The 24,800-nt window shown below is 44.4% G+C and overlaps 1 protein-coding gene across 4 annotated transcripts in view; it reads right to left on the minus strand.

Annotated features, from left to right (window-relative positions):
- RHOBTB1 (Rho related BTB domain containing 1) overlaps positions 1-24,800 on the minus strand; it is an 89,639-nt gene that overhangs the window by 50,553 nt on the left and 14,286 nt on the right. The window contains exons 1-2 of one of the 4 annotated variants that reach the window (XM_073353413.2): positions 14,221-14,414; positions 2,511-2,568 (exon numbers count right to left, since the gene is read on the minus strand). The exons of 1 other annotated variant lie outside the window; for it this stretch is intronic. The gene's annotated coding sequence lies outside the window, so the exon portion shown is untranslated. Of the gene's footprint in view, positions 1-2,510; positions 2,569-14,220; positions 14,415-24,800 lie in introns of those variants that run through there. 2 more of the 4 variants (XM_073353410.2, XM_073353412.2) reach the window with 2 other exon arrangements.

A 24,800-nucleotide genomic window follows, 5' to 3' on the forward strand; every position in this document is an offset into this window, starting at 1 on the left:
AAGCAGTTCCAGTTCCTACCCATGAACCCGCCTGCCAACAGCTGTGATTTTACAAGTGAAATTTCTTCTTTTAAAAAGTTATTCTCTCTCTCCTGTCACTGGGTAAAGGACCCACACAAACAATAGAGGAGATGTACTACGGCCATGATCCTGCAAGAAGATCCCGGCAGGTGTGCTGCTATCCCCATGTGATGCACTACATGGGCACAGGAATTTGCCTCCATAGATCTCACTGCAGGATCAGGGATTGATTGGCTAACTTCATGGGAAGAAATGCACGTTGTACACAATCTATAGAGCTAGTTATTTTTTTCCATTTGAAAACTTTTTCCTAAAACACAAGAATGGCCTTTATTTAAAGTGAATATTTTTGTGGAAAATTTTCATTTCTTTCCAAATTTTCTCTTTTTAAAAAAATACATATTTTCAGTTTTCAGAAACCAAAAACAACCATTTTTTTCATTTCTTCTGAAACTTTTCACAGAAAATATTTACCATTTTCCAACCAGAAATAATAACTAGTTTCCCTATCAAGTACACAAAATAGATGAACGAAAGAAAGGGGGGAAAAAATCTCTAAGCAATTTAATTTATAGTCATCTTAAACCATACGTGAATCAACAGGACAAAAAAAATCAGATTGCAGTGGTTTTAACACTGATAGCATATCTTTAACTATGGGGAGGAAGTGTGGCCTAGAGGATAGGCACTGGACAGGGACTCAGGAGACCTGGTGCTGTGTCTGCTTTGCTGAATGACCTCGCAAAGCCACTTCCCCCTCTGTTCCTCAGTTTCCCCCATCTGTAAAATGGAGGTAATGATACTGATCTCCTTTGTAAAATGTTTTGAGATCTGTGACCAGTTTATGATGATTATAAAGCATAAGTTAACCAATAAAGAACATACCCCAATTTTTCTTACAGCAGTAGCCAAATATGAACCCCCCCGCACCAGCATAGAATACTCACCAACAGTCTAGAGTAGCGGTTCTCAACCTTTTCCTTTCTGAGCCCCTCCCCGCCCAACATACTATAAAGACTCCATGGCCCATCTGTGCCCCAACTGTTTTTCTGCATGTAAAAGCCAGGACCGACATTAGGGGGTAGCAAGAAGGGCAATTGCCCGTGGCCCCACGTTACTGGGGGGACCCTACAAAGCTAAGTTGCTCAGGCTTTAGCTTGAGTTTTCTGCCCTGGGCCCCAGCAAGTCTAACTCTGGCCCTGCTTGAAATCTGCTTGTGGCCCCCAAATTGAGAACCCCGGTCTCAAGCATCAACTCAGTGATTTATGTCGGATCCTGGCAACACTTACTAGTAGGGTTCGTACTTATTACTGTGAGGAGTTCAGTTGACTTCACCAGGCTGCTTCATGGCATAGTAATTACTAGGCTTAGTACTACGGACTTGCAGGATCGAGTCCTTGAGCTGAAGATTGCGAGTGAGGATTTGAAAGCCTCAGATGCTCATCAAAGAAGGCCCTGCCTTCCTCTCTCCCAAAGGTGAACTGTCAATAGTTCCAACCCTGTCTGACTCAACTTACAATTTTGGACACGGGGGACAGGGATACGCTTGAGCAAACAGATCCTCCATTACTGAGACTAGTGCTGGCATTTTCATAGAAATCTAATGGAGAGCAACACCGGAATGTATGCAATTCAATGGGAGATGGGTGCTTCACTTCCTCAGATGCCTTTGAAAATCCTAGCATAAGAAACAAACAAACAAAAAAAAGAAACCACCACAAAACCTATTGATGAGACCTTGAAAAGCACTCACTGAGAAACAGATACCTGGAAATACGTGAAGTGGCTTTATTTGTGGTTTCTCCCCCAGCAAGGCTGTACTATCTATTTTAAGGGTGTACTTTTCTTACTATGAGTCCTTTACAGAAGCAATATATAACTTGGTACCACAAATGGTGATTAGGAAGTGCAGCAGAGTGTATATATTAGGGTGACCAGACAGCAAATGTGAAAAACCGGGACAAAGTGTGGGGGGTAATAAGAGCCTATATAAGAAAAAGACCCAAAAATCGGGACTGTCCCTATAAAATCGGGACATCTGGTTACCCTAATATATGCATACCAAAGTGCAAACACAGAAGCTGGAGATTTAGAATCAATGCAAAAGCGTTAAATTCTACGGGAACTGAAGTCATTGCATTAGATTGAAAACTGTTAGGGTATCAGAAGACTGGCAAAAGCCTAAGCAGATATGCAATAGAGCCAGGGAAGCAAAGGAGTTGTTTTCACTTTGAAATATAAAACAAACCCTTTTTTGTTTTAGAAACTAAATGGATTTATAAGCATATGTGAAAGGAGAAAAAGAAACTTATAGATATGGTACATCTGTTTAAAAGGCAGAAATCACAGGCATCTTCGATTCAAGGGGAGGAGCGGGAAGGAAGGGGCCATAAAACCAATTGCAATCTGAGAAACCCGATACAATTCAGTTAATGATTTCAGAACTACAAATACATTGGTGAAAGAAACCACAGCAGGGTATCAAGTACCTGACAGACGGCAGCAGCTGGTGAAAGACTGTCACAAAACCTTTTCATGAGGTGTAACCTAGAAGAGGAAAATTATCAAATGGCAGAGGGCAAAAGGGGAAGTAATAACAAATTTACTTTGTTAGCATCAATGAATCAGCCAGTACCAAACACAGGCAACAAGGGATAGGTGTAATGAGGGTTAAATCACATGACAAGATAAGGCAAACAGTAATTTTGGGGCAGATCCTCAGTTGGTATAAATTGGAATAGCTCCACTGGCTTCAATGGAGTTATACCAATTTACACCAAAGTAGGATCTGATTCATTTTGTACTGAGAAAAGGAGTACTTGTGGCACGTTAGAGACTAACACATTTATTAGAGCATAAGCTTTCGTGAGCTACAGCTCACTTCATCGGATGCAAGTCAGCTGTAGCTCACAAAAGCTTATGCTCTAATAAACGTGTTAGTCTCTAAGGTGCCACAAGTACTCCTTTTCTTTTTACGGATACAGTCTAACACAGCTGCTACTCTGAAACCTGTCATTTTGTACTGAAGAAGAGACCAGTTAGAAGATATTAAATTAGGCTGTTGGGAAGATATGTTAGATTAATAATGGAATGTTTTATCTTATATCAACCCCTTCTAATTGGCCCCTGTTAATACAACAGAGGATAGCAGTAGCCAAAGCATGGAGTTTCTGAAGATCCTCAGCAGATTTTGAGCAAAATTCTGTTCTCAAATGCTAATTCACCCTTGTTGCTGAGCTCTAAGTGACATTTCTCATATTTTTCCTTTTGTTTTATAAGTAATGTTTTGGAAAAACCTTAGCTACTGTTTTATTCACTCCTGTTTTTAAGTGTATAAGAGAAATATAAATAATGAGCAATGCACCTAAATGATGGCAGGAATAACCCAATAGACCTGCGTAGTCATTGGAATATTTAGCACTTGGAGGGGTTTGTGATGGCTGACTTTAGGTCAATCATATTACCAGGCTCAGGGCTACGTTGTGCACTTACACCCTGTGCAAACCCAGCAACGAAAGTCAGTGGACAATTTTGCTTGTAATGTCTAGTACAGTAACTCCTCGCTTAACACTGTAGTTATGTCCCTGAAAAATGCGACTTTAAGCAAAACGATGTTAAGCGAATCCAACTTCCCCATAAGAATGATTGTAAACTGGAGGGGGAGGGGGGGAAAGGTTCCAAGGAAATTTTTTTTTACCAGATATATATACACACACACACACACACACACACACACACACACACACACACAGAGTATAAAGTTTTAAACAAACGATTTAATACTGTACACAGCAATGATGATTGTGAAGCTTGGTTGAGGTGGTGAAGTCAGAGGGTGGGATATTTCTTAGGGGATGTCTTATTGCTAAATGATGAACTAGCAATTGGCTGAGTCCTCAAGGGTTAACTCGTTGTTAATGTAGCCTCACACTCTACAAGGCAGCACGAATAGAGGGAGGGAAGACAGCATGGCAGACAGACAGCATGGCAGGTGTCCCATCTACCACCCCCTGCTCCCCGCCCCGACTGCCCCCTGCCATCCCACCCAACTCCCCCCCCCATTCCTGACTGTCCACCCAGAACCCCTACTCCATCCAACCACCCCTTCTCCCTGTCCCCTGATCACCCCTGGAACCCCTGCCCGACTGTCCCCCGCCGCCCCATCCAACCCCCCCTCTTCCTGACCCGACCCCAGCCCCCATTCAACCCCCCTGTTCCCCGCCCTCTGATCGCTGAGCTGAGGCTGCACAGGATGGGGAAACAGTGAGGGAGGGACTGGGGGCTAGCCTCCCAGGCCAGGAGCTCAGGGGCCGAGCAGGTGGGCCAGATGTGGCCCGTGGGCCGTAGTTTACCCACCTCTGTACTATTGCAGTGGATCTCAACCTTTCTAGACTACTGTACCCCTTTCAGGAGTCTGATTTGACTTGCTTAATCCCAAGTTTCATCTCACTTAAAAACTACTTGCTTACAAAATCAGACAAATATACAAAAGTGCCACAGCACACTATTACTGAAAAATTTATTTTCTAATTTTTACCATACAATTCAAAAATAAATCAATTAAAATATAGTACTTAAAGCAGTATAAACAAGTCATTGTCTGTATGCAATTTTAGTTTGTACTGACTCTGCTAGTGATTTTTATGTAGCCTGTTGTAAAACTTGGCAAATATCTAGATGAGTTGATCTACCCCCTGGAAGACTTCTGTGTACCCCCGGGGCATGTAGTGTACCCATGGTTGAGAACCATTGTACTATAGCAAAGTTTGGGGTATTAACATGGCAGGAGTTTTACAAAACTCACTGAGGTGGGGCTAATTTCTCTTGAGATATCTATTTCTTTTTATATTAGTACTTTGCTGTATCTCTACAGGACCCTGTGACAATTTGGGGAATCTACCTCTGTACAATTTATGAATTCCAGTTTGATATCATGCATATATATTTCCTTAACTACAAACTCAATTTTGAATGAGGAGCTTATCTGCTTGTCTTTTTACCTCCATGTTTGACTGAAACTACAAGGGATAGTAAAAAACAATGAGGAGTCCTTGTGGCACCTTAGAGACTAACAAATTTATTTGGGCATAAGCTTTCGTGGGCTAAAACCCACTTCATAAGATGCATGGAGTGAAAACTACAGTAAGCAGTATATACAGGAACTCCTCACTTAACGATGTAGTTATGTTCCTGAAAAATGTGACTTTAAGCGAAACAAACAATGTTAAGCAAATCCAATTTCCCCATAAGAATTAAAGTAAGTACAGGGGGGTCAGGTTCCAGGCAAACTTTTTTCACCAGACAAAAAACTATATATATCTCAAACACACACACACACACACACACACACAGTATAAGTTTTAAACAAACAATTTAATACTGTACACAGCAATGATGATTGTGAAGCTCAGTTGAGGTGGTGAAGTTAGAGGGTGGGATATTTCCCAGGGGATGCCTTACTGCTAAATGATGAACTAGCATTCGTCTGAGCCCTCAAAGGTTAACACATTGTTGTTAATGTAGCCTCACACTCTACAAGGCAGCACAAATGGAGGGAGGGGAGACAGCATGGCAGACAGAGATACACACCCTGTGTGTGGGAGAGAGAGCGAGAGAGAGCGAGAGAGGTGCATTGCGCCTTTAAAAAAAAAATCAGGAAGTTGAGACAGCAGCTGCGGCCAGCAGCATCTCTCCATCCTGAGCCCTGTCCTTTCCCCACCCTGCTCTAGGAAGGGGTAAGCGGGGGGCAGGAATGGGGGATGGGGACACCCTGACATTAGCCCCCTTCTTCCCCCCTCCCTGCACAGCAAGCAGGAGGCTCCCGGGAGCAGCTCTAAGACAGAGGGCAGGAGCAGCCCATGGCAGTGGGGAGAGGGGCAGTTGAACTGCCAGCAACTGGTAGCCTGCTGGGCGGCTGCTGTACAGGGAACTTAGGGGAGTGGGGAGCTGCTGGTCCACCCTGGTTCCAAGCCCCCACCAGCTCGCTGCAACGGGCTGCTCTTCCTGCAAGCAGTGGACAAAGCAGGTGGCTGCCAAACAACGTTATAAGGGAGCATTGCAGAACTTTAAATGAGCATGTTTCCTAATTGATAAGCAGCTTAACAAAGAAACAAAGTCAACCGGGATGACTTTAAGTGAGGAGTTACTGTATATACAGTACATGAAAAGATGGGACTTGCCCTACCAACTGGTGGGTCAGTGCTAACGAGGCCAATTCAATTGAGGTGGAAGTGGCCTATTCTCAACAGCTGACAAGAAGGTGCTAGTATTAGCAGAGGGAAAATTACTTTTCGTAGTGACCCATCCACTCCCAGTCTTTATTAAAGGCCTAATTTGATGGTGTCCAGTTTGCAAATTAATTCCAGTTCTGGAGTTTCTCATTGAAGTCTGTTTTTGAAGTTTTTTTTGTTGAAGAGCTGCCACTTTTAAGTCTGTTATTGAGTGTCCAGGGAGATTGAAGTGCTCTCCTACTGGTTTTTGAACGTTACAATTATTGATGTCCGATTTGTGTCCATTTATTCTTGTGTAGAGACTGTCCAGTTTAGCCAATGTATATGACAGAGGGGCATTGCTGGCACATGATGGCATATATCACATTGGTAGATATGCAGGTGAACGAGCCCCTGATGGTGTGGCTGATGTGGTTAGGTCCTATGATGGTGTCCCTTGAATAAATATGTGGACAAAGGTGGTAATGGGGTTTGTTGTAGGGATTGGTTCTTGGGTTAGTGTTTTTGTTGTGTGGTGTGTGGTTGCTGGTGAGTATTTGCTTCAGGTTGGGGGGCTGTCTGTAAGCGAGGACTGGCCTGTCTCCCAAGGTCTGTGAGAGTGAGGGATCGTCCTTCAGGATAGATTGTAGATCCTTGATGATGCGCCAGAGAGGTTTAGTTGGGGGCTCTAGGTGATGGCTAGTGGCGTTCTGTTACTTTCTTTGTTGGGCCTGTCCTGTAGTAGGTACCCTTCTGGTTCTGTCCATCTGTTTCTTCATTTCACCAGGCAGGTATTGTAGTTTTTAAAACGCTTGATAGAGATCTTGCAGGTGTTTGTCTCTGTCTGAGGGACTGGAGGAAATGTGGTTGTATATTAGAGCTTGGCTGTAGACAATGGATCATGTGGTGTGGTCTGGATGAAAGCTGGAGGCATGGAGGTAAGTATAGTGGTCAGTAGGTTTCAGGTCCAGAAAGTGGATCTCTTATGTGGACTGATCCAGGCTGAGGTTGATGGTGGGGTGGAAATTGTTGAAATCCTGGTGGAATTCCTCAAGGACCTCCTTCCCATGGGTAGAGATTTTGAAGATTTCATCAGTGTAGCACAAGTAGAGTAGGGGGGCTAGGGGATGAAAGCTGAGGAAGCATTGTTCTAAGTCAGCCATAAAAATGTTGGCATACCACAAGGACTCCTGGTTGTTTTTGCTGATACAGACTAACATGGCTACCACTCTGAAACCTACAAGGGATAATGACACTGTGCTAAAAATGGAGGGCTGTTAAACCTTCATGGTCCTCTATTCACACAGAGCACCTTTGGACAAAGACAGGTTTCAGAGGAACAGCCGTGTTAGTCTGTATTCGCAAAAAGAAAAGGAGGACTTGTGGCACCTTAGAGACTAACCAATTTATTTGAGCATGAGCTTTCGTGAGCTACAGCTCACTTCATCAGATGTTTACCGTGGAAACTGCAGCAGACTTTATATACACACAGAAATCATGAAACAATACCTCCTCCCACCCCACTGTCCTGCTGGTAATAGCTTATCTAAAGTGATCAACAGGTGGGCCATTTCCAGCACAAATCCAGGTTTTCTCACCCTCCACCCCCCCACACAAATTCACTCTCCTGCTGGTGCTAGCCCATCCAAAGTGACAACTCTTTACATAATCAAGTCGGGCTATTTCCTGCATAGATCAAGGTTTTCTCACATCCCCCCCACCCCCATACACACACAAACTCACTCTCCTGCTGGTAATAGCTCATCTAAACTGACCATTCTCCAGGTTTAAATCCAAGTTAAACCAGAACATCTGGGGGGGGGGGGGGGTAGGAAAAAACAAGAGGAAACAGGCTACCTTGCATAATGACTTAGCCACTCCCAGTCTCTATTTAAGCCTAAATTAATAGTATCCAATTTGCAAATGAATTCCAATTCAGCAGTTTCTCGCTGGAGTCTGGATTTGAAGTTTTTTTGTTTTAAGATAGCGACCTTCATGTCTGTGATTGCGTGACCAGAGAGATTGAAGTGTTCTCCGACTGGTTTATGAATGTTATAATTCTTGACATCTGATTTGTGTCCATTTATTCTTTTACGTAGAGACTGTCCAGTTTGACCAATGTACATGGCAGAGGGGCATTGCTGGCACATGATGGCATAGATCACATTGGTGGATGTGCAGGTGAACGAGCCTCTGATAGTGTGGCTGATGTTATTAGGCCCTGTGATGGTGTCCCCTGAATAGATATGTGGGCACAATTGGCAACGGGCTTTGTTGCAAGGATAAGTTCCTGGGTTAGTGGTTCTGTTGTGTGGTATGTGGTTGTTGGTGAGTATTTGCTTCAGGTTGCGGGGCTGTCTGTAGGCAAGGACTGGCCTGTCTCCCAAGACTTGTGAGAGTGTTGGGTCATCCTTTAGGATAGGTTGTAGATCCTTAATAATGCGTTGGAGGGGTTTTAGTTGGGGGCTGAAGGTGACGGCTAGTGGCGTTCTGTTATTTTCTTTGTTAGGCCTGTCCTGTAGTAGGTAACTTCTGGGAACTCTTCTGGCTCTATCAATCTGTTTCTTTACTTCTGTAGGTGGGTATTGTAGTTGTAAGAAAGCTTGACAGAGATCTTGTAGGTGTTTGTCTCTGTCTGAGGGGTTGGAGCAAATGCGGTTGTATCGCAGAGCTTGGCTGTAGACGATGGATCGTGTGGTGTGGTCAGGGTGAAAGCTGGAGGCATGCAGGTAGGAATAGCGGTCAGTAGGTTTACGGTATAGGGTGGTGTTTATGTGGCCATTGTTTATTAGCACTGTAGTGTCCAGGAAGTGGATCTCTTGTGTGGACTGGACCAGGCTGAGGTTGGTGGTGGGATGGAAATTGTTGAAATCATGGTGGAATTCCTCAAGGGCTTCTTTTCCATGGGTCCAGATGATGAAGATGTCATCAATATAGCGCAAGTAGAGTAGGGGCTTTAGGGGACGAGAGCTGAGGAAGCGTTGTTCTAAATCAGCCATAAAAATGTTGGCATACTGTGGGGCCATGCGGGTACCCATAGCAGTGCCGCTGATCTGAAGGTATACATTGTCCCCAAATGTGAAATAGTTATGGGTAAGGACAAAGTCACAAAGTTCAGCCACCAGGTTAGCCGTGACATTATCGGGGATAGTGTTCTTGACGGCTTGTAGTCCATCTTTGTGTGGAATGTTGGTGTAGAGGGCTTCTACATCCATAGTAGCCAGGATGGTGTTATCAGGAAGATCACCGATGGATTGAAGTTTCCTCAGGAAGTCAGTGGTGTCTCGAAGGTAGCTGGGAGTGCTGGTAGCGTAGGGCCTGAGGAGGGAGTCTACATAGCCAGACAATCCTGCTGTCAGGGTGCCAATGCCTGAGATGATGGGGCGCCCAGGATTTCCAGGTTTATGGATCTTGGGTAGTAGATAGAATATCCCAGGTCGGGGTTCCAGGGGTGTGTCTGTGCGGATTTGATCTTGTGCTTTTTCAGGAAGTTTCTTGAGCAAATGCTGTAGTTGCTTTTGGTAACTTTCAGTGGGATCATAGGGTAATGGCTTGTAGAAACTCGTGTTGGAGAGCTGCCGAGCAGCCTCTTGTTCATATTCCGACCTATTCATGATGACAACAGCACCTCCTTTGTCAGCCTTTTTGATTATGATGTCAGAGTTGTTTCTGAGGCTGTGGATGGCATTGCGTTCCGCATGGCTGAGGTTATGGGGCAAGTGATGCTGCTTTTCCACAATTGTGTAGTAGACAATTGTGGAAAAGCAGCATCACTTGCCCCATAACCTCAGCCATGCGGAACGCAATGCCATCCACAGCCTCAGAAACAACTCTGACATCATAATCAAAAAGGCTGACAAAGGAGGTGCTGTTGTCATCATGAATAGGTCGGAATATGAACAAGAGGCTGCTCGGCAGCTCTCCAACACGAGTTTCTACAAGCCATTACCCTATGATCCCACTGAAAGTTACCAAAAGCAACTACAGCATTTGCTCAAGAAACTTCCTGAAAAAGCACAAGATCAAATCCGCACAGACACACCCCTGGAACCCCGACCTGGGATATTCTATCTACTACCCAAGATCCATAAACCTGGAAATCCTGGGCGCCCCATCATCTCAGGCATTGGCACCCTGACAGCAGGATTGTCTGGCTATGTAGACTCCCTCCTCAGGCCCTACGCTACCAGCACTCCCAGCTACCTTCGAGACACCACTGACTTCCTGAGGAAACTTCAATCCATCGGTGATCTTCCTGATAACACCATCCTGGCTACTATGGATGTAGAAGCCCTCTACACCAACATTCCACACAAAGATGGACTACAAGCCGTCAAGAACACTATCCCCGATAATGTCACGGCTAACCTGGTGGCTGAACTTTGTGACTTTGTCCTTACCCATAACTATTTCACATTTGGGGACAATGTATACCTTCAGATCAGCGGCACTGCTATGGGTACCCGCATGGCCCCACAGTATGCCAACATTTTTATGGCTGATTTAGAACAACGCTTCCTCAGCTCTCGTCCCCTAAAGCCCCTACTCTACTTGCGCTATATTGATGACATCTTCATCATCTGGACCCATGGAAAAGAAGCCCTTGAGGAATTCCACCATGATTTCAACAATTTCCATCCCACCACCAACCTCAGCCTGGTCCAGTCCACACAAGAGATCCACTTCCTGGACACTACAGTGCTAATAAACAATGGCCACATAAACACCACCCTATACCGTAAACCTACTGACCGCTATTCCTACCTGCATGCCTCCAGCTTTCACCCTGACCACACCACACGATCCATCGTCTACAGCCAAGCTCTGCGATACAACCGCATTTGCTCCAACCCCTCAGACAGAGACAAACACCTACAAGATCTCTGTCAAGCTTTCTTACAACTACAATACCCACCTACAGAAGTAAAGAAACAGATTGATAGAGCCAGAAGAGTTCCCAGAAGTTACCTACTACAGGACAGGCCTAACAAAGAAAATAACAGAACGCCACTAGCCGTCACCTTCAGCCCCCAACTAAAACCCCTCCAACGCATTATTAAGGATCTACAACCTATCCTAAAGGATGACCCAACACTCTCACAAGTCTTGGGAGACAGGCCAGTCCTTGCCTACAGACAGCCCCGCAACCTGAAGCAAATACTCACCAACAACCACATACCACACAACAGAACCACTAACCCAGGAACTTATCCTTGCAACAAAGCCCGTTGCCAATTGTGCCCACATATCTATTCAGGGGACACCATCACAGGGCCTAATAACATCAGCCACACTATCAGAGGCTCGTTCACCTGCACATCCACCAATGTGATCTATGCCATCATGTGCCAGCAATGCCCCTCTGCCATGTACATTGGTCAAACTGGACAGTCTCTACGTAAAAGAATAAATGGACACAAATCAGATGTCAAGAATTATAACATTCATAAACCAGTCGGAGAACACTTCAATCTCTCTGGTCACGCAATCACAGACATGAAGGTCGCTATCTTAAAACAAAAAAACTTCAAATCCAGACTCCAGCGAGAAACTGCTGAATTGGAATTCATTTGCAAATTGGATACTATTAATTTAGGCTTAAATAGAGACTGGGAGTGGCTAAGTCATTATGCAAGGTAGCCTGTTTCCTCTTGTTTTTTCCTACCCCCCCCCCCCAGATGTTCTGGTTTAACTTGGATTTAAACCTGGAGAATGGTCAGTTTAGATGAGCTATTACCAGCAGGAGAGTGAGTTTGTGTGTGTATGGGGGTGGGGGGGATGTGAGAAAACCTTGATCTATGCAGGAAATAGCCCGACTTGATTATGTAAAGAGTTGTCACTTTGGATGGGCTAGCACCAGCAGGAGAGTGAATTTGTGTGGGGGGGTGGAGGGTGAGAAAACCTGGATTTGTGCTGGAAATGGCCCACCTGTTGATCACTTTAGATAAGCTATTACCAGCAGGACAGTGGGGTGGGAGGAGGTATTGTTTCATGATTTCTGTGTGTATATAAAGTCTGCTGCAGTTTCCACGGTAAACATCTGATGAAGTGAGCTGTAGCTCACGAAAGCTCATGCTCAAATAAATTGGTTAGTCTCTAAGGTGCCACAAGTCCTCCTTTTCTTTTTGGACAAAGAGTTGGCTACTACTCAGAAGAAACAGTTAGCCAGGTGAGCTGGTACCTAAGCAACAGATCACTTCTGGAAGACTCTGATCACGAGGAGGTGATTATGTGACAAAGTGGAGCAGAGGCCCTTGCCTCACTCCACACAAAATGGCTGGAGGAGAAACGCTGTCCACCCGATAACCTTTAATTCTGTGGTTAGAGCTCTTACACCGGATGTGGGAAACCCAGGTTCAATTCCCCCCTCTCTGCCAGATATGGAGAAGGGATATGAACAGGGGTCTCCCACCTCTCAGGAGAGTGATCTAACCACTGAGCCACGGGATATTCTGATGTGGTGCTCCCTCAATCTCTCCAGCTGAAATTGTTGCACTCCGTATAAAGAAAGAGTGACTGGAGCAGGGGGACTAGATCCTGGGTCTCCCCCTCTCTGGTATGTGCACCGGACTATAAATCATTTCCATTCTGGGATCCAAACACAGTACCCTGAAGCAGCAAAAGGAACTTTACCAGAGCTAGTAGAGGGCCCCAAGTTGATTTTCCCCCAAAAAATATTTACTATCATTGGGAACTCCGCTATATGAATTCACTCAGTTCACCAAATAATCATTTTAAAAAAGTTAATAGGCCCATTTCTGCATCCCTAGCATGAGTGTAATTCCTGATGAGGTAACTGGCAATTTGCATGTACAATGACTGCAGAACCAGGCATACAGGAAGTGCAGAAAATATAAAGCAGAAATTAACCAATTCTCTTTCCATGGGTAATACTGTATGTCCACCAGCATCCCTTCCCCCCCCCCCCGCAATGTAACTCACATTTAATATGCTCTGTTCTACTAATCTTTATACTGAAAATAGTCCATGCTCATTTTCCAGACCTCACACTATTTGGCAGGATTCTCCCCAAAAGCCTTTTTCCTAGAAAGAGTTCTGAACCTGATAAATATCTGAGAGCTTGCTGAACAAAGTAATTTCCACCTCAGGCTGAATGGTTGGCTTTGATTCAGCTGAATGTCCAGGAATTGTACACAAGCTGAGGATGAACAGAGCCATTGAGAAGACTTTGGGGTCACTTTGTAGTTCTCTCTGTAACCATATGTAGAACTTCAAGGATATTGTTGTTTAATAAGTAGTTGTGTAAGGCCAGCTCCAAAGACACAGCTGGTGTTTTGACCAGTGAAAGTCAAGTCTGAACTCTCAGCGTGTCTACCCTGCACCAGTTCAATAACTGGACATTTCTTTAGTCTGGATGTTTGCTGCCAGGCTAGGTAGACAAACTGCCATAATGTTAACCTAATAATCAGTTTATAGCGGTACCTTTCCCCAGACCAGGCTCTGCCAGATCAGACACCAAATAATCTGTGCCGTGCAAGCCCCTCATGGCAGCCTCCAGCTGTTGTCACAGCAACCCACAACAGACTCCGCAGACACAGCAGGACAAAACCACCCTTCAGCCCCTAGGCTGCTTAGCAAGCTACAGTTCATGTGCCAAGTGCAAGCAGGTGTTGCCCGCACTGCACCCCTCTGCCTATGCTTGGCACGTTCACTGGCGGGAAAACGAGCCCCGCCGAGCCCTTCCTGCTCAACAGCAGGACCCTCTGCTATGGGGCAGCGCCTCCACTTCAAGCTGCCCGGAGGCCGTGCACCTGCGGGGGGCTCCCTCCCGGCGCCGGCCTGCCCCCGCCCCAGCCGGCTGCCGTGGGCAGGCTCAGGGGGCGACGAAGAGCGAGCCAGCCCTGCAGCCGAGGCTCCGTTACGCCGAGCCAGCCAGGGCTGTGCCCGCACACGCCGGGGCGGGCGGCCGGGGAGGCTCCGCGTGCCGAGAAGTTTAGGGCAACCGCGCACGGGGCGACTCGGCACCTACCCGGGAGGGGCCGCGCTGCCTCGCCGCCCGCAGGCTGGGCAGGGGGGACGGACGGACCCAGCGGCGGCTGTTCCTCAGGCGGGGCGCGCCGGGCGAGGGGCCACCGCGGCGTTGCAAGGAGGCAGCATGGCGCTGTCGCGCCCCTTTGTACCGCTGCTGCTGTCCGGCCAGGGCGCGCGCCGCTTCCCGCCCCGCTCCTCCCTCCCCAGCCCGCCCCACGAGGAGGCTGAGGCAGGAGCGAAGCTCCTCGCTCCGCGGCGGGAGCCGCTGCCACTCTCCGCCTGGTGACGTCTGTCCCCTCCGTGCTATTTATAGCGGAGCATTGGATTTCATTCATGAAAACAGGGCCGGGTGTCTGTGTGTAAGGGAGGAGGGAGGCTGGAGGCGCTCCAGAGACCACTGGCCACCACCGTGCACAGCAGCCCCTCAACTCCCGGGCGCCTGCAGCCACACCACCGAGCAACAGTCCGCACCCCGAAGGGCACCGTGCAAAGAACGGGGGCACCCCCAGGCTCGCCTGGGTGCTGCAAGCACGGATCATTGTACAGCCGCCTCTCGCAACCAGCGCGCGCACAACTGCACAGCCCGTTCCAGCTTAGTGAGCCCGCAACACCGCTGATTGTGCGGGCTCTAGTCTGCGTAACACCGCCCCTGTGAGCGCTGCACGCGCCCCTCCTTCTTAAATACAAGGAGGTGATCTTGTTTATAGTTTTATGCCCCGGTTCCTGACTAACCAGGGGAGGTCGCGCTATGTCCTTTCCCCACACGTGAGTTGAAAAGGTCAAGTATTGTCAGGCACAAACACGTAAGTAAAAAAAGAGTACAAGTCCCCGTGCTCTTTGGACCGGCCCTAGCTCTCACCCGATCATTTCATAGCAGTACTCACCCTGTCTTAGTATTTGAATTTACCAGTATCGGGTGCGATGTTTTGGCCACATCTCTCCCCTTTAATTTTTATTAACACGTCACTTCTGCATTAAAAGTCTACAGTAAATTGTTCGCACTGTTAGTCCCAGCATATTAGAGAGCCAAGGTAGAGGAGATGAAAAACAAAAGCTTTTGAACTACACCAAGCTCCCTGTAGCTTAAAGTTTGTCTTTCACTAGACAGAGGTTGGTCCAAAGAAAGATAATACCTCACCCACTTTGTCTCTATAGTAAAGTGGTTAGTTTAAATTTGAGGCTTTCTATCCAAATGAATAATATAAATGTAGGGCTGGAAGTGACCTCTTAAGGTCATCTAGTCCATTTCCAGTCCAGAAGGAGGACCAAATACACCTCTAAATGAGGCAATTTAATGAACTCAGGAAGAACCTGTTAATGGGAAATGATTGCCGTTACAAAACTAAGAGGCACCATGCTAATATGTGGCCCTCACACCTAATGGCTAATCATTTGCTCTCCACAAGCATGCAGCTAACACTTTCCCCTAGTAACAGGCATATGCACAACTATTGTGGCTAAATAACACTTTCTCTATGTTGATGCAAATTTTACTAGAGGGAAGGAAACAATCTATTATAGCAAATTGGAGATTAATAGAAATGGAGTGCCCTCTAATAATGATACAATCAGTTTTAGAGAACAGCTTCTAAACTCCTTTTACAAAGACTCTTCACCTTAATAGATTAACAATACCTGCATTTGGCTTTAGTCAACTACATTTTTCAAATGCTCAGAAGCCAAACTCACATTAACCAGGTCAGGCTATAATGCTTTTGGACAGAGCACAGTTATGTCAAGCAGCTTTATAGTCTGCAATTCCATACCACAGGAGGCTGTAGTCCTAACCTAGAATGAAATGTTACAAATATTAATTATGTATTTACTGAAGGCTTGTCTACACATGGAGTTATTTAGGAATCACCACTGTGATTTCATTTCACACACTAAAACTTTCAAGTGTAGACAAGCCCCAACTCAGTACCTGACACAAATAGTAAAGAAAGATCCTTATGAATTAAAAAGAGGTCTAAATCCTACGTACGATCTTGCAAATCTGAACAAATATAATGGACTTGCAGTCAACTCCAAATGGTAAATCATGAGTCATAATAAAAAAAAAAAATCAAGAAATTGGTTTAAAAATGAGATTTAAATTAAATTTTTGCCTTTGAGTAATAGGGTTTACATTAAAAGAAAAGGAGTACTTGTGGCACCTTAGAGACTAACCAACTTATTTGAGCATAAGCTTTCGTGAACTACAGCTCACTTCATCGGATGCAGGGTTTACATTTGCAACCTTTTCTCTGCAAATGTAAGGGCTAGACAGTTACTGGTTTGAAATAAAATCTGAAGTTATCACATAGTCATACTATTCTGGGAGCTGGGACTTGAAGAAAAAACACTGAGGCCCCAATCCATGAAGGGACTTTGGTGTTGCAGTGCTGAGCATTGCAGCACTTAATTTTTAGGTGCCTAGGAAAATCACAGGAAAAACACTGCAATCCATAAAGTCTGGGTATAGGAGCTGAGGTGCCTAACTATGAATGGGGAAGAGATACATGCCTTGGACTGCAATCTACAAAGCCAGCATATGAGGTGGGGAACCACCTAACCTAGCCTATAGCAGATGCCATCCAGGCGGGAGTGTGCTAAACTCCAACCCTCTCATGGAAATAGGTGCCTACCTTTGCTTGTGATCCACAAATTTGGGGAAGATTGGCATTCAACCACCTAAGTTGTGTGTAGGGGCCAAAATGAAGAGCTCCCCTTATAACCTTTAGCCTACTGGGTAGGGTTCTCACCCAGGATGCGAGACACCCACTCTTCAAATCCCACCTCCTTCTGAAGAAGAGAAGGGACCTGAACAGGGCTCTGCCACCTCTCAGGTGAATGCCCTAATCACTAGGCTACACAGTCATAGTAACTCTTTCACTGTCCCAATTATTTAATTATTCAATTATTGAAGTATTAAAGTGAAACAACTTCAATAGGAGAGATTGAGGGGAGCCTACCTCAGAATGTTCCAAAGCCTAGGAGCACTCACCTGAGAGGTGGCAGAGCCCTGTTCAAATCCCTTCTCCCCCTCAGGAAAACAGTGGGGGGAATCTGTTCTACATCTTAGATGTCTATTCACAAATACGAGGGGTATGGGGAATGAACAGGAAGTCTTAGTACATGAGCAAAATTACTTAATTGGCATCACAGAGACTTGGTGTGATAAATCTCATGACCAGAATATTGGTATAAGTGGGGTACAGCTTGTTCAGGAAGGACAGACAGAAAAAAAGGGAGGAGCATTTTATATTAAGAATGTCTACACTTGTTCTGAGGTCCAGAGGAAGTGAGAGACAAACACGTTGAAAATCTCTGGGTGAAAATTAAAAAAAAACCCCACCAAAACTACCAGTAATGTCATGGTAAGGGGGTCTAATATAGGAGGAGGTAGTCGATGAGGCATTTCTAGAACAAATAGAAATATCCAAAACACAAGACCTGGTAGTAATGATAGGGACTTTAACTCCCAGACACTGTTGGAAAAGTAACATGGCAAAACACAAAATGTCTAACAAGTTCCTGGAATGTGGTAGGGACAACTTCTTGTTTGAGAAGACAAAGCAAGTAACCAGGGGAACAGCCATTTTAGACTTGATTCTGACTAACAGAGAGGAATTGGTTGTGAATCTAAAAGTGGAAGAGAATGTGGATGGAAGTGATCACAAAATGATAGATTTCATGATTCTAAGGAAAGGAAGGAGTGAGACTTGCAGAATAAGGACAATGGACTTCAAAAAAAAGCAGACTAAAACTTAGAACTGGTAGGTACAGTCCCACGGGAAGAAATGAGAATATCACTTGTGAAATTCACTGCTGTTCAGTATTGTAAGAGTTGAAATTCCTGTGAATACAAGGAGCATCTGCAGTGAAGTTAACAAAGATAAAAATGACAATGTGCTTCTGTGCATAAACATCAGAACTGGGAATTTTCCCTTTTGTTACCATGTGGTAGGATCAGCCAGTGCATTATATGGGGTTTTAATCTCCCTTTGATAAATCTGGAATAAAGCCAGTGTGGTAGGCATGATACTGGATTAGGTGGACCATTGGTCTGATCAATCTTACCTTATGGGTGACCCCCATTTACGCTCTAATACCTATTCCCCACAGTCAGGGCTAGTTCTTGGGTTGGGCACACAGGGCAGTAGCCCTGGATATCAGTTTCCAGGAGATGCAATAGCAGGGTGGTGTACTGTTTTGTTTTTTTTCCTCTTCATTGTGATTGCCCAAATGTTTCTGCTCTTTAAGTGCCCTCCCTCCTCCTCCTTTTTTTTAAGCTAGGGTGTGGGGAGCTGCTGAAAACCTTTTCCACCCTGGCTGGTGAAACTGCTTGGGCTGCTCCTGCCCACAGTCTTGAACAAAAAGTGATTGAGATAGAAAGGAACAGCGGACAAAAGAAAACCCTGGCTATTGGTTAAAACACTCCGAGGTTATCACCGCTGGAATCAATGTGAGCCTTGGTCCTGTCAGCAGGTTAGATATCAGGATGTAGGTCTGCAGTGCTCAGTGGTGGTGTCCTAATGGCTGAACTGTGACTGAAGCACCTACCCATTCTAACGGAGATTAATTTTGGAGCCGTTTGTAAGCTTGTTATGATGCCCTCCTAGAGGCATAAGGGGAAATAAAAACCATTTATAAGGCACTAGAGCAGAGCCAGCTTTGACTGAATGTAACCATATGAGGAATTGGTAGGGGTACTGTTTTGCTTTCTTGGAAAAGGATAAGGAATTTGTGAACCGCAAGCTCCCCCACTTCCCCGTTCCTGCTACATCAAACTCTTATTGCAGCAAAGGGGACCAAATATGTAAGTACTTCTGTGGCTGTGAAGTAGCTGCACATTTCTCTGTAATGCTGTGGTTTTTTGTATAATCATCTGAAGTGACTATTACCATTCAATACTGCATAAAAACATTATTCCATCACAACTGGATAACTGCTTATCATACATGTCAATGGACGACCTCTACAACTGAGCAAAAAATATAATTCCAGGACAGCAGGAGTCCCTAATGAAGTCACTACAAGTTTAGTCTTTCAGTGAATCCTAATGTACAGTATTTACATTGAACACTCAGACTTTCATATGACAGCACTGTTTTATCATGAACTGAGCAGCATACTTTTTGAGAAGGTAGAATGAGACTCAAATATTATACTGAATAGTTTCTAGGCCCTGAGCCAACAAAGCATATAAATAACTTTAAGAGCACAAGTAGTCTCATTGAGTTCACATGCTTAAACACACGTGCTTAAGTGCTTTGCTAGATTGCAGGTCTAGATATTAGTGGTAGATGGTTTATTAGGTTTTTTTGGGGGGTGGGGGCTGAGATTCCATTAGTACATATAGTCCCAAAAGCCTAGGTATTGGACTGAGCTTCATATTTAACTCCAGAGCCTGATTCTACCAAATTTTTATAGACTTCCAAAACAGTACTCATTGTACATTGCCACAAGTGTGAAAGTGCCATAATTCCTTCAGTATGCACTTGTAACAGGCTGTTAAAAAGTCAAATGATCTGTCCAGGCACCATTATCTTACTAGAATAAATACTGATTTTCAGAGAATCGAAGGTTTGAATGCACGCCCACAGAGAATTCCAATTGTCTGCAAAGGATTTTTTGGTATACAGTTCCCATTCAAACAACTTTTTAAAAATATCATCCTATGTGGAAAGCTCTGTAAATATTTCCCAATATCTCTTTTGTGACTTTGGTGCTAAATGTAGACTCTTTGAGACCATGGAGTTCTTTGGGCAATTAAAAATCCCAAGAATTTCAGGTACACCTGAGTTATGCATGGCTCGTAGAGTGAAGGGGGAAGGTGGTTTTCCATAACCTTTTTGCCCCTCCCAGATCTGGGGGGCCAGTTTAGCCCAAGGCTGCTCTAATTTGCATTGGCTGGAAGGGCCCATCCTACCAACCCAAAATCACTGGAACACAGTGCACTCTGGCCATGCCCTCTCCTCTACTGCTCAGGCTTTCTTCACACTCGACATGCCTTCCATGCTGAGGGGCAGGGCTAGAAGCAGGTGGCATAGAACTAGCCATGCAGGCGTAATGCCACCCAGAGATAAAAGCAGGTGGTTGATAAGAGGGGACCACAAGGATTTAGCCCACCAGCTTTGTCAGCGGCAAAACTCTTCAAGGAAACAAATATCCTCATTCTCTGTCTGGCAACAGTGAGACTGGTTTATGCTGCCAAACTCCAAGGCACTGGTGCTCCTTCATGAATCATAAGGGACTCCACCAATGCTAATTATTATTCATGCTACAGAGCATCTTACCAACCAGAAAGTCTGTAGTGCTAACTTGATGCCACTAGGAAATCAGGATCTCCTCATCTTTATCACACATCTGGCTGGCATTTATCACTGATTCCTCCTATTTGGTTAACAGAAAACATCCATCTGCTTTGGCCCTAGCCCCCTCCACTAACCCTACCTCCAGTTCTGGACACCTCAGAGGGCCTGAGATTACAACTTCAAAGTGAAGGATGGGTTGGGGTCCCTCTTTTCCCAGTACCAGGAGGCCATGGGGAAGAGATCTTCCTGTAAAAGCCCTGAAAAAGTCAGTCTAAATTACAAGAGTTCTACAAGCCATGCTAACTTTGTGTGCATGGAAACAGTAAGTTAAAATAAATTTACCTGCAAGTTCTGTCTAGTATAGATAAAAGTCAAGATTCTGTGCTCCGCCTCAGTCTCATAATGATCGAATGTACCTACTGGGTTAACTGAAACCCACTCTCAGTGAAGATGATGGAATGAGATGCCTGTGAACATATTAGAATGATATGCAGCTACATATATCTTTAGGTTGTGATACTTAAGGACTTCATCATCATACTGTATATATGATCACATAGCTTCAGCCAACTGCCAGTTTGTCAATTAAATAATCAGGCTGTTAAATATTTTAAATGAGCTGCGTAATTTTACTTACTTTTTTTTTGCAATTTGGCATTGAGGCTTTAACTATGTGGGTAGATCAAAATCATTATTAACTACATCTCTTCTTCCTGTGTTCAGGTAGTAGGTTGATATATTCTCCATTAGACTTTACCCATTAAAAAAATTATAAAGAGAATGAAAGCCCTAGATTTTGTTTAAATGTGTTTAATATATGTGTTTACATACATCCTTCAAGACTTTTCCTACCAATATACCTTTTGTATCAATTGGTTTGTATTCAGAACTCTGCCTTTCCTACAGCAAATGCTTACACATTCACAGTTAGCCTTCTTCGCAAAACAGTTCTATATTGCATGCAGTCTGAATTTTCTCCTTTATTGGAGTCATAAGGACAGAGCTCAGCATCTGATCTAAGGACACTGTTTTTGTTCAGTGACATCAATAGCTATTCTAAACTGATTACAAAACGAAGTAACCTGGTTAGATACAGTTGTATCCATTGTCCGAGTATAACATGAAATTCTCCTTCAATTATCAGAGACATCAAAATGTGTGATACATACAATGTCTTTTCCATTTATGCCAAGCTGCATAAATGGAAAAGACATTCTGAAAGAATAGTACATTTTGCAATTTATGGATTAGCAATTACCATATTATTTTTAGGAATTACTCAGTAAATTCTAAATAGAGTCCAAGATTGTGATGACTTGATTTAGAATTCAATAGTTCCTCAGACTCGTACTGGAACTGTAGTATCAATGACACAAAGTACCACTGTTTTCCTCTGAAGAGACTTTCATATTCCTTTCCACTGGTTTTCCATTCCAATCACCACATTATCTTGATAAGGGAGACTACTGGAGCTATAGTTTATACTTAGAATGTGCATGCTGCAGTTTTGAACCTGTAGCAAAGGGCTGTGCTTTAATAAAGCCTTAAATGTTAGTCTATTCACCTCTAGCATGCCAGCTTTGAATTTTTTCTTATTTAATCAACAGCTTTTAAAGGTGGGGCAGTACATCCTCATTCCGCTTACTCACATCTTTTATGCCATTAGAACTTCTCCTGCCATCTACTCTTCTACATTCCAGTTCTTAAGTACCCCCTACTGTTTTATTTCTAAATAAAGACTGGGATTCAAAGTAAGCCTGAGACTGTATTATGAGTAGGGCTTGCCAGGCAAGGGCTAAGTAGTTAGCCCTGGAAAGTCCACCCCATACAGAGCTGGCAGATTTAACCACTTATCCAGGGCCCAAATGTCCAGTCTGTACATTGGGGCATTCTTACTTGCCCCAGTCCCATTTATTTCTGAGGGGGTTGCACAACCTGCTGCCAAGAAGGAAGTGGAGTAGTTTAAAGTGGTCCGAGTATAAACTAGGAAGAACAGAATGAATTAAGCAAAAGACATTTTTGGCTGAATATCAGGAACAGCAAGAGGAACAGCTGAATGCATTATGTAATAGTCTCCCAAGAGAAGCAATGGAAGAGCCATTGCTCATCTCATTTAAAAACTAGACTGGATAAAGCACTGGAGAGAATACACTGTATGACCTAGTCTTGCATTAGTATTGGGTGTTTTGGGTAACAGGCAGTGGTGAGCTGGAGCCGGTTCGCACGACAGCTGTTAAATTTTGAAACAGTTTTAGAACCGGTTAACCCGCTTCCCTGCAGGGGGCGCTGAGGCCTTCATGGGCTCCTGCTGGGAAGTGATGCAATTCCTCCTCCAGCCTCTGGGGGCGCTGCGGAAGCCATGTGGGTCCTGGGCACGAGCCCTGTTGCTGCTCCCCTGGCCCTGGGGCTCCCGCTGCTGCCTGGTGGGTCCCCGGCTGCTCTGCTGGGCCTGGACTGCGTCCTGCTGCCTGGGCTGCTCTGAGCCGCTCTGCCTGTGAGCGCCCACCACCCTGCCCTCAGCCAGCCCGTGTCTCCAGCCACCCCCTGCCCTGCCTGCAGCCAGCCCCTGCCGCACCCCCAGTACCCCCTGCCCACACCAGCCCGTCTCCAGCCACCCCTGCACCCCTTGCCTGCGGCCAGCCCCTGCCGCACCCCCTGCCCTGCCTCCAGCCACCCCCTGCCTGCAGCCAGCCCCTGTCACTCCCCCTGCCCTGCCTGCAAAAAGACCCCAAAAGAGACCTATAAAATCGGGACATCTGGTCACCCTAGCACACTCCCGGGGACCCACACATGTGAAATGGAGCTCATTTCTAGTTCAGGCCCATCTTTTTAAAAAAGAACTTTAGGCAGGGTTAACATACATCCGTATTTTCCCGGACAGGTCAGGCTTTTTGGTTCTTAAATCACTGTCCGGGAGGAATTTTTAAATTTTAAATTTAAATACGGGGAAAATACGGACGTATGGTAACCCTGTTGGTACAAAAAATACATACTGGGGCACATCCCTTAAAATTGGAACTTTTATAGGGAACCAGTTGTTAAGATTTTGGCAGCTCATCACTGGTAACAGGTGAGCATTGTCTTTAATTTCTATTATTTTTTAAGTGATTAAGATGGAGACCATGCTGTACTAAATCAATTGTACATCTGCGATATATCATAATAAAATACTATTTATCTTACACTGCACTATTACTTGATAATTCAAATATCTGCAGTTTTTAAACTGCAAAACAACACACTTGTATATTTTGTAATTATTAAACAAAATCTCTAGTATCACAGTTAAAAATTTCTGTGTTCATGCCATGGCCATTTAGTACGTAAAGCATGACACTGGATGATTGCAAACATCATTAGTTGATGGATCACGTTAGTTCAAGTTCTGAGTAACAAGCATCAGGTTAGTTTGAGTGTTTTCCACTCAAACATTTGTCATTTTGCCATTTGCCTGGGAGCAAGGTTGAAAGTGGTTCCACCAAAGCATAGGGAGGCCATTCTAAATTTTCCAAGGGATGTCTATTGTATTTGTTTTCAACAGTTTCAGCGACTTTTCATTGTGTGAGAATGTCAGATTGTGTTAATATTTTTATTATTAACACAATAATAAAAATTGTGAAATAAATTTTATTGTGAAATTTTATTGTGAAATAAAAAACTGCTGGAATACTGTATGCCTTGTTACATTAACTAAAAATAAGTCTAATAATATGCTTAACACAATAAATGAAGTTTGCCAGCATGAGAAGAATTAAATTAAATTCACAGAACTTTTTTCTTTTATCCAGTCTGTCTTTCAGCACTGTTCTTGTCCAGGGAATGATGTTTACAGCACTGATGCATTATAATAATTCTCTATTACCATTTCACAGGAAAACATACACTTCTAATGGCTACATACATGTGAAATTATGATCCCAGTGACAATTTCTTACTCAGGCAGGATTTCCACTGACTTTGTATCTAAACTGTTATCCATTCATCTATCCCATATGTAGTGCTGGTAAGAAATAGCATTTATCATATACTTTACCATCTACCCTAAACTTTGTTCACTCATCCATCTCTGTCAGGATCTCTTCTAAACATTCCACACTTCGAAGCAATTTCTAATAGGTGTCTTCTTAAAGAAAAGAAGAACAAAGAACAATCTCTTAGAGAAGCACTTCCTTCTCCTTTGACATCCTTTATGTGGGCTGTCCCCACATAATTACACTAGCCAGGGGTGCTGGTAGGTCAAAATTCAACTCCATACCAGTGGCAAGTTTAAAGGGCTGAT

Source organism: Lepidochelys kempii, chromosome 7 (assembly GCF_965140285.1).
Source record: "Lepidochelys kempii isolate rLepKem1 chromosome 7, rLepKem1.hap1, whole genome shotgun sequence".
Taxonomy (NCBI): Eukaryota; Metazoa; Chordata; order Testudines; family Cheloniidae; genus Lepidochelys; species Lepidochelys kempii.